Below are 14059 nucleotides of genomic sequence, written 5' to 3'. Positions count from 1 at the left end.
GACAGAAAACATTAGTGTTGTACGCATGTGGTATTGTGTGTGAATACTACCAATTTTTCTTAAAGAAAAGTGTTGCCACCTCGAATAGCAGTAGCGGCGATTTGCGTAGACGATCTGTAACTAGTAATGAGATTATTATGCAAAAACACCGAAAATTGCTAAAAATCATTACTCTTGTACAGTTGAGATTACTTAGCTTGTTTGCTGGTTGTATAAGATCACTTTTGTGTATGAACTTAGAGCTATTTACACTGCTTGACAGACAAGATTCCTACATGTTTAAAAAAATGGTTCAAATGGCTCTGAGCACTATGGGACTTAGCACATGAGGTCATCAGTACATATGAGGTCATCAGTCCCCTAGAACTTAGAACTACTTGAACCTAACTAACGTAAGGACACCACACACATCCATGGCCGAGGCAGGATTCGAACCTGCGACCGTAGCGGTCGTGCGGCTCTATACTGAAACGCTTAGAACCGCTCGGCCACAACGGCCGGCAACTACATGTTTCCAGTTGGAGATTTCTCTAACAAAATAACGATCACTAGCCGGGAGAAGCAGTGATTAAATAAAAACCTCATTTTACCTAATAATAAGTAACTGGTTTTGTTGCACTCCTGCCCAAAATTGTACAACACCGATACAGCACTCCACAGGGCGAGCAGCCCAATCGGGGTGGTCCCACAGATTCTCGACGGGGAGTTTGGTGACAAAGAGAGAATGGTAAAATCAACCTGATGATCTTCAGACCACGCACGTAGACCGCGAGCTGCGCGACACGTTGCATTATCCTGCTGGTAAATGCCATCGTGCTGAGGAAAAAAAAAACTACATGTAGGGATGGGTATGGTTCCCAAGGATACATGGATACTTTTCTTGATCCATTGTGCCTTCCAGAATGACGACATCACACAGGGAATGGCACGAAAAGATTGTACAGGACAAAACGTTCTTTTCTCCGGCCTGGACACTTATGAAGATTGTTGTAGGGCTATACACGCCAGTGGCCATCTTTCCGATGCAGCATAAAACGTGAGTCATCTGAAAACAGCAGTCAACATGGATGCATGGACCAGGTTCCTGCTGCGTAGGCCCAAATACAGCAAGTTTTTGCTGGTCATTGACGGAAACTGTTGGTAGCCGGTTGCTTCATCTAGGTGGTCAGTTGCTCAATAGTTGCACGTCTGTTCGCCCCTACACATATCCGCGGCCATCTTTCGCCCCTGTCATCTATGGCCCGTGGTATACCACAGTCGTCTCAGTGCCATTTTGGAGAGCGTCATTTTGCCATGCACAATATACTTTAACCACTCGACACGCGAACAGTTTACAAACTTTGCAGTTTCGGAGATGTTTCCATCGTTGGCCCGAAAACCAATACGAGTACCCACTTGGACGTCAGATAAATCACTCCGTTTCCACATTACGACGATGACTGCACTGTTCCCCGCATCCGCGACACACTTTTTACAGGCTGTATCATAATTAATGGCGTAAACGCATACAGTCGAAAGTACACGATACTGGAAGCAAAGAAGTCTCAGTAAACGTAGGGTCGAAAATGCATACCTTAAGAACTAAGAGCAATTTTTCATCTTCGATACTGTGAAGCAAATCTCTTCTACTGCAAACTCTTTGCTTTCCACATTTTGGGAAGTAGTAGTATGGACCAAAACAAGAAAAAATGTCCAGTAAAAATTTGCTCTAAAATGTGTACATTAAAAGTTACGAGCAATTGCTCATTAGAAGAGTTGTGTTTTCAAGTAGCGAAGATGAGCACGTGCTCATAGCTCTTAAGGTATATATTTTAGAGCACACGTTTACTGGACTTTTTTTCTTGATTTAGTCCACATTACCATTTCCAAAAATATGGAAAGCAAAGAGTTTGCAGTAGAAAAGATTTGCTTCACAGTATCGAAGATGAAAAATTGCTCGTAGCTCTTAAGGTATGCATTTTCGACCCTATGTTTATTGAGACTTTTTTGCTTCTAGTGTCGTGCACTTTCAACTGTATGCGTCTACGCCATTAATTATGATACACCCTGTATGCCTTCCGCTACCAGTGCTGCCGCCTGTCGTCTGAGTAGTTATTTCACTCTGATGTCTGGCGGTGGTCTCATTAATGTGACTAGACTGTGTAAAGAAATAGCAATTTGAAACGTTTTAGTTAGGTCACACGAAGTTTTTGGTGCGAGTTCTAGCAAGGTAAAATTACGGTCGCCAGTCAAATTCGGACATAGTCCCATCAGTCCAGAAAGCTTAGAGACTGGATTAATAAAAAAATATAGAGAGGTTAAGATGGTACCTTTAAAGCTCCAGGTGTTAGCCAAGTAGCCCCCCCCCCCCTCCCCACCCATCCTTGAGTACAATGCACAGAACGTTCATACTTTCATGTGGAACTAAGTCTTTCTTTCAGACGTTGGTTTAATTGCGTATTACATCGGCTTGAATGTCGGTTACATGGTCAGTGTGTTGACCCGATATATGAATTTCTGCAGTTTCTCTTTTGATGGTAGGGTCCTACTGATTAAATCAGTCTCGTCACGTTTTTTGATATTTTCCAAAAAAATTGTGCGTGTTTTGAACTTCAAGTAAGTCAAACGTCCAAGCATCGTCCTTTATGTTCGGGAATCAAGGCGTACGGGACAAACTTCCACACATTTTTTTCTCTTCTTAAAATCATACTGTATAATGGCTTGAAAATTTGATTTTGAGATGTTGCTCCGTTGCAATTAGTGACTTAATAGCGTTGACGCACTATGGTCGCACTTGCACTATTTACTACTGCCTGCTCACAACTGATTGGTCGATTGCACATCTGTTGTTTACAGTTGTTATTTCACAGTAGTTGCTGCGCTTGCGTCTATTACACGCCAGGAATCAAATCAGTATCGGAATTTTTTGGAAAGAAGCGGACGATTGAAACGTGTCCATCATGAACCCCGCATTTATAACGCATCTTACGTGTTCGTACTGTTGATTTTATGTCCATCGATTTAATAACCAGTATGTGGAGGTCATATGAGCCAGTTTCTTCATTTATTTCGCCTGCATAAGTCCTCTCCATTACCCATGCTTCCTATAATGAACCATGAATGAATAATTGTGTGCGTGAACTGGATTTTGAATGTTTTCGCCAGCGGTCAGAGTTATCAAAATATCGAGTAGCCTTTGCCAACTTCACCTCGAGTGGAGGTACAGCGGAAAACGAAATACAGTGAGCAAGTCCAAAGGTAAATGGTAGATCAGGAAGTTGTTGGGGTGTGGTTGGTAAGAAGAAGCGAGACCTCCCCTATTACCCTACTCCAGCTGCTCCCCCTCTCCACTCCCTGTTCAAAAGAGGGACCGTTTCGGTCTAACGCTAAGTTCGTCACTTTTGTAGCAAACTGGGAAGTAAACAGACATGCTCTCTTGAGTCCTCTTGTTCGGTAATCGATCAAGGTATTTGAATGTGCTGGTAGAGTTGCTTTAACCATTCTGTTTCAGATTGTGTATGTTAGAGGAACGTTTCGTGAGCCCCTTTAAAAATTTTGTTAATTTCATGCTCTGAGGATGATGTGATGCAATACGATTTGTTCAGTTTTTGAACTACCGCCACGTGTTTTCTTAGTTATTTGCAATAGACATTGCTAGCTCTCATTTGCTAATTTAGGTCTCTATTACCCAATATATTCTGTGCGAAATATTGTATCATATTCAGTTTTATTTTAATTAGTAAATCTACTTGACTTACCTCCGCTCTTGTCCGTTAGACCCTACGTGTAAACGATTTAATAGTTTTCGGTTAACGTGGCGAAATTCTGTTCCTAACGAATACCTACGTCCGTGATGAATTATTACTTGTTGGTTATTTCTTGACTTTCAACGAAACGTTTGCTGCCACGCATCGTTCACATGGTACTGCTCACTCAGCTCTCTGTTCGTTCTTTGCTCGTCTCGATGGAAGCAGGCCGTAGCATTGACAGTTACCTGTCTCACGGTGTGCTGCTCAGACTTCTCTAATACGAGTATAATTTCACTCAAAACGATAAGTGTTTCCTCATTTTTGTGGTGTCATATATGTCAAGGGGCCCCTTAAATGAATAAGGAGATACGAGTTAGAATAGCAAGGTAGATTATGTGCCCCTGTATACACCTTCAAAATTCCGTTTTATTAATATATTTTGAAATTTTGTTGGTGGCGGTTACATGCTTGGCATAATTAAATCGTTACCATTCTATGGAATCAATCCTTGACTGTAGTATTAATTTTGTATTTTGCTGAGGGATACTAATTACCAAAAAGACCGCTCCATCACATTAACTATTACTAAAACAATTTGAACGGTTGTGAATGAAGTAACATCTAAAGTTATCATGGAAGTTAACATAGAGACCTACTTTGTTTACATCGACGTTCCTCTAGCAGAAGCACATTTGGATGAACGTATTCTAGTCACTCACGAAAACAACTAAACAAAATTTCGATATTTACCTTGAATTATTGTTTATTAGAACTGTCACAATCAAGTTACTTTCAAATAAATAAGTAACGTTTATGAATTCAAATGTTAGTTCAGAATTGCACAAAAGCTCATTTGAAACTTTTGTTCAACAAGTAAGTTATCTCTCAAGCATTTAATAATCCCTGATAGTCTTTCCTAAGATTTATCAGATAACTTTTCATTGCAGTTTTGATGTTAAGATATATTTCCGGATTCGGGCAAGGGTCCTGTTTGAGGTGACTTGACTTAGGTCAATAACAGCCTTCGTTCACAAGTAAATTCAGTTTTGCCACTATATTTACAAAAAAATGAATAAAATGAAATAAATAAATACTGTTTTTTTGAAAGATATAACCGCCATTTGACTCGACAAAAGGTTTCATTCCACAATCTAGATTTCAGCTTTGGGCCATTTACAAGCGTTACAGGCGTAAAAAATCATTAGACATGAGTAGAACACAAGTCATCGTCAAAACATGTATCTTCAGTTATATAAACCTGGAATGAATCAATTTACTGGCAATTAGCCTATTACAGTCGCTTTACTTTTGTCACAATTGTTTATATAACCGAAGATACATATTTTGAAGATGATTTTGTTCTACTCAAGTCTAGTGGTTTTGATACTTGTAACACTTATAAATGGTCTAAGGCTGATATCTAGATTGTCGAATAGCACCTGTTGTAGAGCCAAATGTTGATACATTTTTCAAAAAGTTTTATATGACTGTGGCTCCACACTAAAAGAAAATCATTAAAATAAATACTATCCCATTTGTTTTTTTACAATACTAAGAAAACATTTCTTTGCGTGGAGGAGATGAAGCGTAACTCTGCTTCGACGTCAGCGAGTATCACATAGATATAGCCTCAGTATTTATTAACACACATGGCTCTTCTTCCAATTACCAGATGCCATGCAGCACAGTATAATGATTCCACATCTTTTCGTGCGGTACAACAATTATTCGAGGTTCTAATTTCTTGGAACTGTAGATATGTTGGCTAGTGTGAGGTGAGTGTGAGGTCATCCCCATGAGTGCTAAAAGGAATTCGTTAAACTTCGTTTACACGATAAACCATCAGATCTAAATGCCGTAAATTCAACTACATACCTAGGAATTACAATTACGAACAACTTAAATTGGAAGGAACACATACAAAATGTTATGGGGAAGGCTAACCAAAGACTGCATTTTATTGGCAGAACACATAGAAAATGTAACAGGTCTACTAAGAAGACTGCCTACACTACGCTTGTCCGTCCTCTTTTAGAATACTCCTGCACGGTGTGGGTTTCTTACCAGTTAGAACTGACGGAGTACACCGAAAAAAATTTAAAGAAGGGCAGTACGTTTTCTATTATGGCGAAATACGGGAGAGAGTGTCACTGAGATTATACTGGATTTGGGCTGAACATCATTAAAAGAAAGGCGTTTTTCGTTGCGACGGAATCTTCTCACGAAATTCCAATCACCAACTTTCTCCTCCGAATGCGAAAATATTTTGTTGACACTGACCTACAAAGGGATAAACGATCACCACGATAAAATAAGGGAAATTATAGCTCGTGCGGAAAGATATAGATGTTCGTTCTTTCCGAGTGGTATACGAGATTGGAATAGTAGAGAATTGTGAAGGTGGTTCCATGAACCCTCTGCCAGGCACTTAAGTGTGATTTGCAGAGTATCCATGTAGATGTAGATATAGTCTTGCATCCGCACTGGGATTCGCAAGTCTAATAGCTAACGGTTAACTGATACTTTGTTCTCCTTGCAGCTGTTCTATAGGCGTGCGTGTGGTACCATAATAAAGAACAATTTTCTGCCAGCTTTTCCTATCCTGTCTTTATAGTTTTAACTAACGGCCCTCTAGTTGAAACAATTAACTATACAATATTCTTCAGTTTATGTTACATCTTTAGAAATTGTCCATTCTTTCTTTCTTTCTTTCTTTCGCTTACGCCATAGTCCCACAGCGATCGCAGGTCGGCGTGGTTAGAACGGATTTGGCAGTGTTAGTTTTAGGGATGGCCGGATGCCCTTCTTACCGCCACCCCGTACCCCCCGGGATGGAGCCAATTTACCCCAACTGTCTGCATCTAGTGTAAATCGTGAAATAGTGCAGACGTGTTTTAAATGTCTGCGACGCGTGTAACAGAGGCGGAACATTGGTATCAGCCCGGTATTCACCTAGTGGGATGTGGAAAACCGCCCAAAAACCACATCCAGGCTGGCCGGCACACCGGCCCTCGTCGTTAATCCGCCGGGCGGATTCGATCCGGGGCCGGCGCGCCTACCCGTGTCCAGGAAGCAGCGCATTAGCACTCTCGGCTACCTTCGCGGGTTCTGTAGAAATTGTCCATATTCAGTATAACATCTTAACATAGAAACATTGCGCAAAAAACTTATCACCTTTTCGAAACACCATAATTGTCTGCCATTGCGAAATTTGACTCATAGGTGCCTAAATTCTTCCTCTGTGAAGGTGTAAAAGCGTGGGGCTCTGCAGCGTCGCCCTCGGGCTCGTCGACACTGCGAACAACAGCAACCCTTTCGGCACCTATCAGGTGGGGTTGCCTGCCCTCAGGCGCTAGTGCAGCCGTGAGCCACCACTCAGTTGAATGGGTGTCGAAGGCACTGACAGGTACATTTTTAACATGCTCAACAAAGGTGCGTCGGTGGCAGTTAGGGTGTTGTCGAACTGAGGGGTCTTACAGAGACCCGTTACCGTTTTTTTAACACACGTTAATGATGCTTCCCTCAGTGATCATGCCACAAGACGACGTGAAACAGAACTGAAAAACATAAACACCATTTCCTGCTCCAAGTAAGATTCATATTTCGTCGAATGGTTTTGAACGACCCCAAGGGATTCTGTCCTGTATATATCAGGGTAAAAATTATGGCCACACTATGCTCAAAAGGGGTCAGACTATATTCAGTCAGGCACTGCAGTTCCACATTGTCTTTAGGCTAGGACTGAATCGTCAGTGGGGGCAGGGCTGCCAGCAGTGTCGAATGTTGCAGAGAACGCTCTTCTGTTGCTCACTGCACCGCGAACTGTCGTTTTTGACCGTGAAATACGTGGAAATCCACGCCCAATGGGAAGGGGTGGTCTGTCCCTACTCGTGAAGGCTTTTTGTGTCGCTTCTGGGAGGCAGTGTGACTGAAATATTTATCTCGGCCGCTAGTAAGAAAACTGAGTGATTTCAGTGCTGGGTGTTGCGGTTCTGACCTTCATGGCAGAGAGGCCAAAAGAAGGTGTGACATGTGGGTAAGAAAAGGTGTGATGACATTTCCACCATGCGACACGTCCATGTTGGCATTGAGCACAACTGTGGTGAAATTTGGGGCCAGCGTCACGTCATTACACCAACTTACACCTCACATGAACTCCTGAACTATGACCTTATTTTGGCATCCGCCGACAACTTGCTGTGTGAAGCGTCGCTGAGTCTGGACCACCGTTACAGAGGAATGTTGTAGACAGCTTTGAGGGAGCTAAATTTCAGATTTATACTTCGCAATTGGGGAAAAATTTGGGAAAAATAATACTATTTTGCGCAGTGTAGTAACAAAGTATACCAAAACAAAGGTAAAATATTATTTATAAACAGTGACATAAAGTATTAATGTTGTAAAACGCCAGGGGCATTATACTGGAATTACATCGTGGTAAGGTGCGGTCGACGTGTTTATGGTGTGATTGTCCAACTAAAACCAGTCTCAGGGCTGAAGACCACCACAACAACAATTGTTTAAGACAAAAGAAATTTTCATCACCAGTTTTTCCAGCATATGAACTGGTTACCACACTTCGTGCCAGTAACCTGTGATTAATTCCACCACCAGTTAGTGGAAAGTGGGCCCATGACGACCAGGAGTCATCTGGATTTGTCGGTGTTCACAAACTCACTGTAGGGATACTTTGTCGGCACGGCCTCCCAGTGGGTTCCCTGACCGCTAATCGGCAGGTTTATATTATTTCTGGCTGGTAGCAAACAGTGCTTCTCTTTTGAAGTCCCGTCTCTTTTAGTTGGACAATCACACCATAAACACGTCGACCGCACCTTACCACGATGTAATTCCAGTATAATGCCCCTGGAGTTTTACAACATTAATACTTCATGTCACTGTTTATAAATAATATTCTTAAACAATAGCACTCGCGATTTCAAGATTCTCTGCCAATGTACTGGTTTATGCTAACGGTCCAGTCTGTTGAAGTGGCTGGTTCAAATGGCTCTGAGCACTATGGGACTTAACTGCTGAGATCATCAGTCCCCTATAACTTAGAACTACTTAAACCTAACTAACCTAAGAACATCACACACAGCCATGCCCGAGGCAGGATTCGAACCTGCGACAGTAGCGGTCGCGCGGTTCCAGACTGTAGCGCCTAGAACCGCTCGGCCACACCGGCCGGCTGTTGAAGTGGATCATAACTATTTAAAAAAAAATGCAGTTCCGTGTTTCGTTCTAACGTACGTCATAAAAGACCGATGTTTCGACTTTTAAAACTAGCAGTGTTTTCCTCATACTTCTTAGTTTCAGACTAACTGCAATAATATACAAGTACATACGGAAAGTAAACTGTTTCAACATTGTTATTTGCTGCTTTGAGTACCTTTGTTGAACACAAGATATTCGTAGCTATTCTAGAACAGTCCACACAACCTTTTCCATGAGAGCATTGTCGAAAAAGCTGAAATCTCGCTACCAAGCTACAGTTGTTTTCAGCCAATAGCAATCTTGGTTGAGTGGCTGCTTGGGGATGCATCACATGCTGTTTTATGGCGCTTCGGGCTGTTTTAACGACACAGCGTCTTACCGGTCGTTAAACGAAGTTTGAAACACCACACACACACACACACACATGCCACCTCTCGCTGGCCACTGTCGCCGGCTGTTTCAATTCGTTCGGTTTTATTTTACGACCAAAGAGATAGTACTATGCCTGTTTTATGACCGATGCTATATTTTCGCTATTCTAGCTAGCTCGGCGAGATTATTTCACCGAAGCTCATGTTTTGCATTGTACATGGCGTTTAGTTGTTACTGAACTGTTCTACATACATCAAATGACTTAAATATCTGCTTTTTCCTACATTCACCAGTTCTGCTCATTCAATAATTTCTAAGAATGTTAAAAAAAATGCAGCTTAATTTTCGTTGTGTAATAAATTTGTTTATCTGTAACTATTTTTGGACCCTTATCTAAGTTGAGATGATAGTACACATTTCTTGTGAAAATTTGCACGATTGTCATGTAACGTCATTAATGGTAGACATAAGCATGCCTCACATTTATCGAAAATGAAAAGCCACTTCATCGCGCAGATACCAATTCTCAATACATTCCTATAACAAGTATCCGACATATTCCCCATTTCCCAAAGCCCTTAGCTGAAAGTCTATTCACTATCACCTTTCCTAATGTAGGGCCATTCCTTATGACTGTGGTAATATTTCTACAGGTACTAGTATTATTTTAATTTTCCGTGGGCCAATTAAGATCGCATTTATGCTTCTTTCTTTCTTTCTGGTTATTCAATATTTTTTCAACATTAAAGTAAATTTTTTTCCCTCATCCAGAACACTTTGCTTTCGTGGCTTGCCTGCTAAGGAATTATCTAAATTTAATTTCTTTTTTCTACAGAAGTTTCTTCCGGTATTTCTGAAATTCGAATATTATTTCTTTCCAGCTTTTTCTTGACTTCTTTGATATATTCTCCCAGAGAAATTTGAATATTTGTTTGGTTAGTTTGTGCCCACTCATTCTGGAAGCTCTCCAAAGAGTCTAAACCTCCGTTTAGTCACCATGTCTGACACTATCTGGATATTCTGATAATTCCTTCATTAAATCTAATTTTCCAACCATTCTTTCTAAACACTGAACTTCTAATGTGCCCAAAGCATGTAGTTTGCAGTTCACTGTTGAGTATTAATATGCATTTAATCAACCTGTTACAACTGCTTCACTATAGTGAATTAGCTTCATTATTCTGGACATGCATTTTTAATGTAGACTTTTCTTAAATAAGGCACATGATCTTTTCATTTTACAGATTTTTTGATCTATTGCAAATCTTTCTAACCAGTTTTTTTGTATTATTCCTCCACGATGATGAGTATCATCTGAAATATAATTTTATTTAAAATTCTTTTCAAATGAAGATTAATTTACTGGTTAAAAACAGTCTTGGTTGCAATTTCTAGTTTTTTTACTTTTCAACGATGCGTTTCACCTTATTGAGGCATCTTCAGGTTATCTTTTCTAGATGCACGCGAGAGGCACCAAGATCTGCATAACGCGTTCCTGTTCACATGAGCGAGTAACAGTGAGATGGGGTCTCAGGTAGTAATCATAATGCCAAAAAAAACTAAAATTGCAACCAAGACTGTTTTTAACCAATACTGTTAAGCTTGGTTTGCTGTTATGCCACGTATGGACTGGAAGATTAATTTATTTGGTAGTAAATATTAAGTCACAGTATGTTCACTGCTGATATTTATTTCCTATGGGTTTCGTAGCGCAACTTGCTCCATCAACGTCCAGATTTCTGCTGGCATGCCTAGTTCCATTAGATCTCCATGACGACTAGTATCGCACTAACAGATGTGAACTGCCACACTCTCTTTGATAGTTCTGACAGATCAGTATATTTGTTTACTTTCTTGATACATTTTTGGTGTCAGCTGTTGTTTGGAACTGCATGCGGATAAGCAGCAGCAGTTAGATTTGTCTTCGAGGACCGTGTTAGGACCGTTTATTGCTGTACGATTTATTAACATTGCTCAGTTCCACTACCATCACTGCTAGCCATATGTTGCACACTTTGAGATACGTATGTGCAATACTGTAACTTTCTGTAGAAAGAAACAAATGTTTCAGTACAACATCTTAATACACTAGTTTTGCTACTGAATCTTGTATAATCTTCAATCCATTTCCATCCACAAATTTGGAGAAGCGTGTTTCGTGCTCTATAGTGTCTGGAATACTACAACCGTTTCTACAGCTCTTGTTTAAAAGAGTTGGATCTTTTGAGAAGAACGTTGAATAGTTAATACGCACAGTTGCTTATTTTCTACGAACGAGAACCAATAGGTCAAGCAGTAATGGAGTGCTTCTGTGTCGACTTGTTCCTGTTTGATTTCCCTAACGTGTCGTCTGTGCAAGGATTTTACCATCCACGCATTCAGGTTTCGAGCTATCGCTACAACTATTGTGTCTTACTTCCTAGCCGAAATGAAATTATTTTGAGTATTCTGCCTGACAAACTGCTTAGTGCATTGCTTTTTTCTTCCTCTTCTTAATATTATTCTTATATGATTATTATTACATAGTCCCTGTTGTTATTTCGGAGACGTATAGTTAGTACACTATCTGTGGAACTACAGTGATTTTTTTCCGCATTTGATATGGCTACAATTGGACCAGCCGTCCTTTTATTAATATTAGTCTTTTGTATGATACCGCAGTGATTATTACATGGTTCAGTGAAATACAAGTGAGATGACATCCTGTAGGGGAACGCCACACTGTATCACGTCATGTTCCCTGCAGGCCTCCTTGGGGCTTGGTCTGCTTTTTTTACTGCCCAAAGGACCACCTAAGCTGTTAGTAGTGATTCTTGGAATACTATGGCACAGTGTTTCCATGGATAGCTTGACATATCAGAGTCCACCCGGGCAGAGTCCATTTTGTCTTAATAAGTGTTACACATAGAAGCTGCCGTAGGTATCTCAGAGGCTATTCGCTAACGAGTATTTCGCCTCAAACAGCTATCCACATATTCACGTTGCCTACCGTGAAACTGATGATTTTCTTATATAGAAGATTTTACCATCTGCGGGATCCAGATCGTTGAACCACAATCGTACTCCCTGTGCGACACGATGTTCTTAGAGCTTCGCCTAATGATGGTCACTCAAGCTTTCCAAGATTTCGTGGTTGCAGGCGACTGGCAGCGCTCAGCAGACTCCCTGCTCAGGAAATTCGCCAAACCCAAACCCAGCGAACCACTGCCGAACCCCCTGTTGTGCTCCCCGTTTGACATGACGCAGGAAGCACGGATGGGTTATCGAATGCCAATGAGTGCAGAGAGCATTAACCCTCAGAAATCGTATCCTGTATGAACTACACTCTGCAACAAATGTATTTCATTACTAAACGATGCTAAAGTATCCAACCCTATTTCAATATTTATTTACTTAACAGTGAGTGCACTGGCCAACAAAAAGAGTGAAGCTTTCAGAAGATATGGTCAGATGTCAATGTACCTTTATATACGAACACACCATTGGTAGGTGTGTGAAGGGTCAGAAGAGGCATGAACAGAAAAAAATGGTTCAAATGGCTCTGAGAACTATGCGAATTAACATCTTAGGTCATCAGTCCCCTAGAACTTAGAACTACTTGAACCTAACTAACCTAACGACATCACACACATCCATGCGCGAGGTAAGATTCGAACCTACGACCGTAGCAGTCCCGCGGTTCCGGACTGCACCGCCTAGAACCGCACGGCCACCGAAGCCGGCGTCATGAACAGAGTAAGATACTATCACTGTGAAGGATATGGAGGGGCTGCGTACTCTTGTGAGACAGCATTATCGGCGCCTGAGAGAGTCTGAAAGGTGGCTCATTGGAGGTCTCCTGTGGCCGGATCGTGCAATATCCAGATTTGTGAGATATTCGGGTGTTAAACTAGTCTGATGTTGGATTACATGGGAGCGTGAGGGCAAGCATACTGATCCTCAAGGTTTCTGTCAACTACGTTTGACCACCACAAGGTAAGCTCGCGGTATTGTACACCAAGAACAGTATAACCGCTTCACGTCTGCTCCTGTCATCCGAGAACAGGTAAAGGACTACCTTCAACATTCTGTGTCGTACCGCACCATTGGATGGAGACTAGCAGCAGCCGGACTAAGGAATTTTCGTCCATATGTAGGCTACCGGTCACACCAGCGGCAGCGTTTGGAATGCTGCTGTGACTGGGAAGCATGGACTTGTGACGTACGACGCCGCATTCTGCTCAGAGTTGAATCGCATTTGTGCACTATCCATGAGAGGTCACTAAACTGTAATGCTTCCGATTTGAGAAAGTAGATTAGCATTATGAGTTAGGGCAAGAGAAGCACCTCTGCCTTTTGTTGATTATTAATCAAGTTTGCGTTCTTTGCACAGGAAGTTTGAACCATTGTTCGTTGCTACTTTTGTGTTAGTTGACTGTTTCATATTCTCGGCCACCTGACATGGGATGGCGAATCTTGCAGCCCCTTCCCTGCAGACCAACTCATACCTGAATATGAAGACACCCTTGGCTGAAATTACCATTACGTGCTCCAACTGACGATTGATGTCAGATAATCAAGATTGGATGGAAACAACGTTACTATCTGATCAAAGTTTGTGTTAGAAGCGATCCATATGAAAAATCAGTGTAGTTGTCATCACTAAAATTCATGAATAAACTCATAAAAAAATCTTTAAGTATTTTTAAACCATTTTCATTAACATTATTGCAGCTCACAAAAAATCTGTTGAGATTCTCATACAA

The sequence above is a fragment of the Schistocerca piceifrons genome, chromosome 6 (genome assembly GCF_021461385.2).
Source record: "Schistocerca piceifrons isolate TAMUIC-IGC-003096 chromosome 6, iqSchPice1.1, whole genome shotgun sequence".
Classification (NCBI taxonomy): Eukaryota; Metazoa; Arthropoda; class Insecta; order Orthoptera; family Acrididae; genus Schistocerca; species Schistocerca piceifrons.
Note: the sequence above shows the minus strand (reverse complement) of the source record.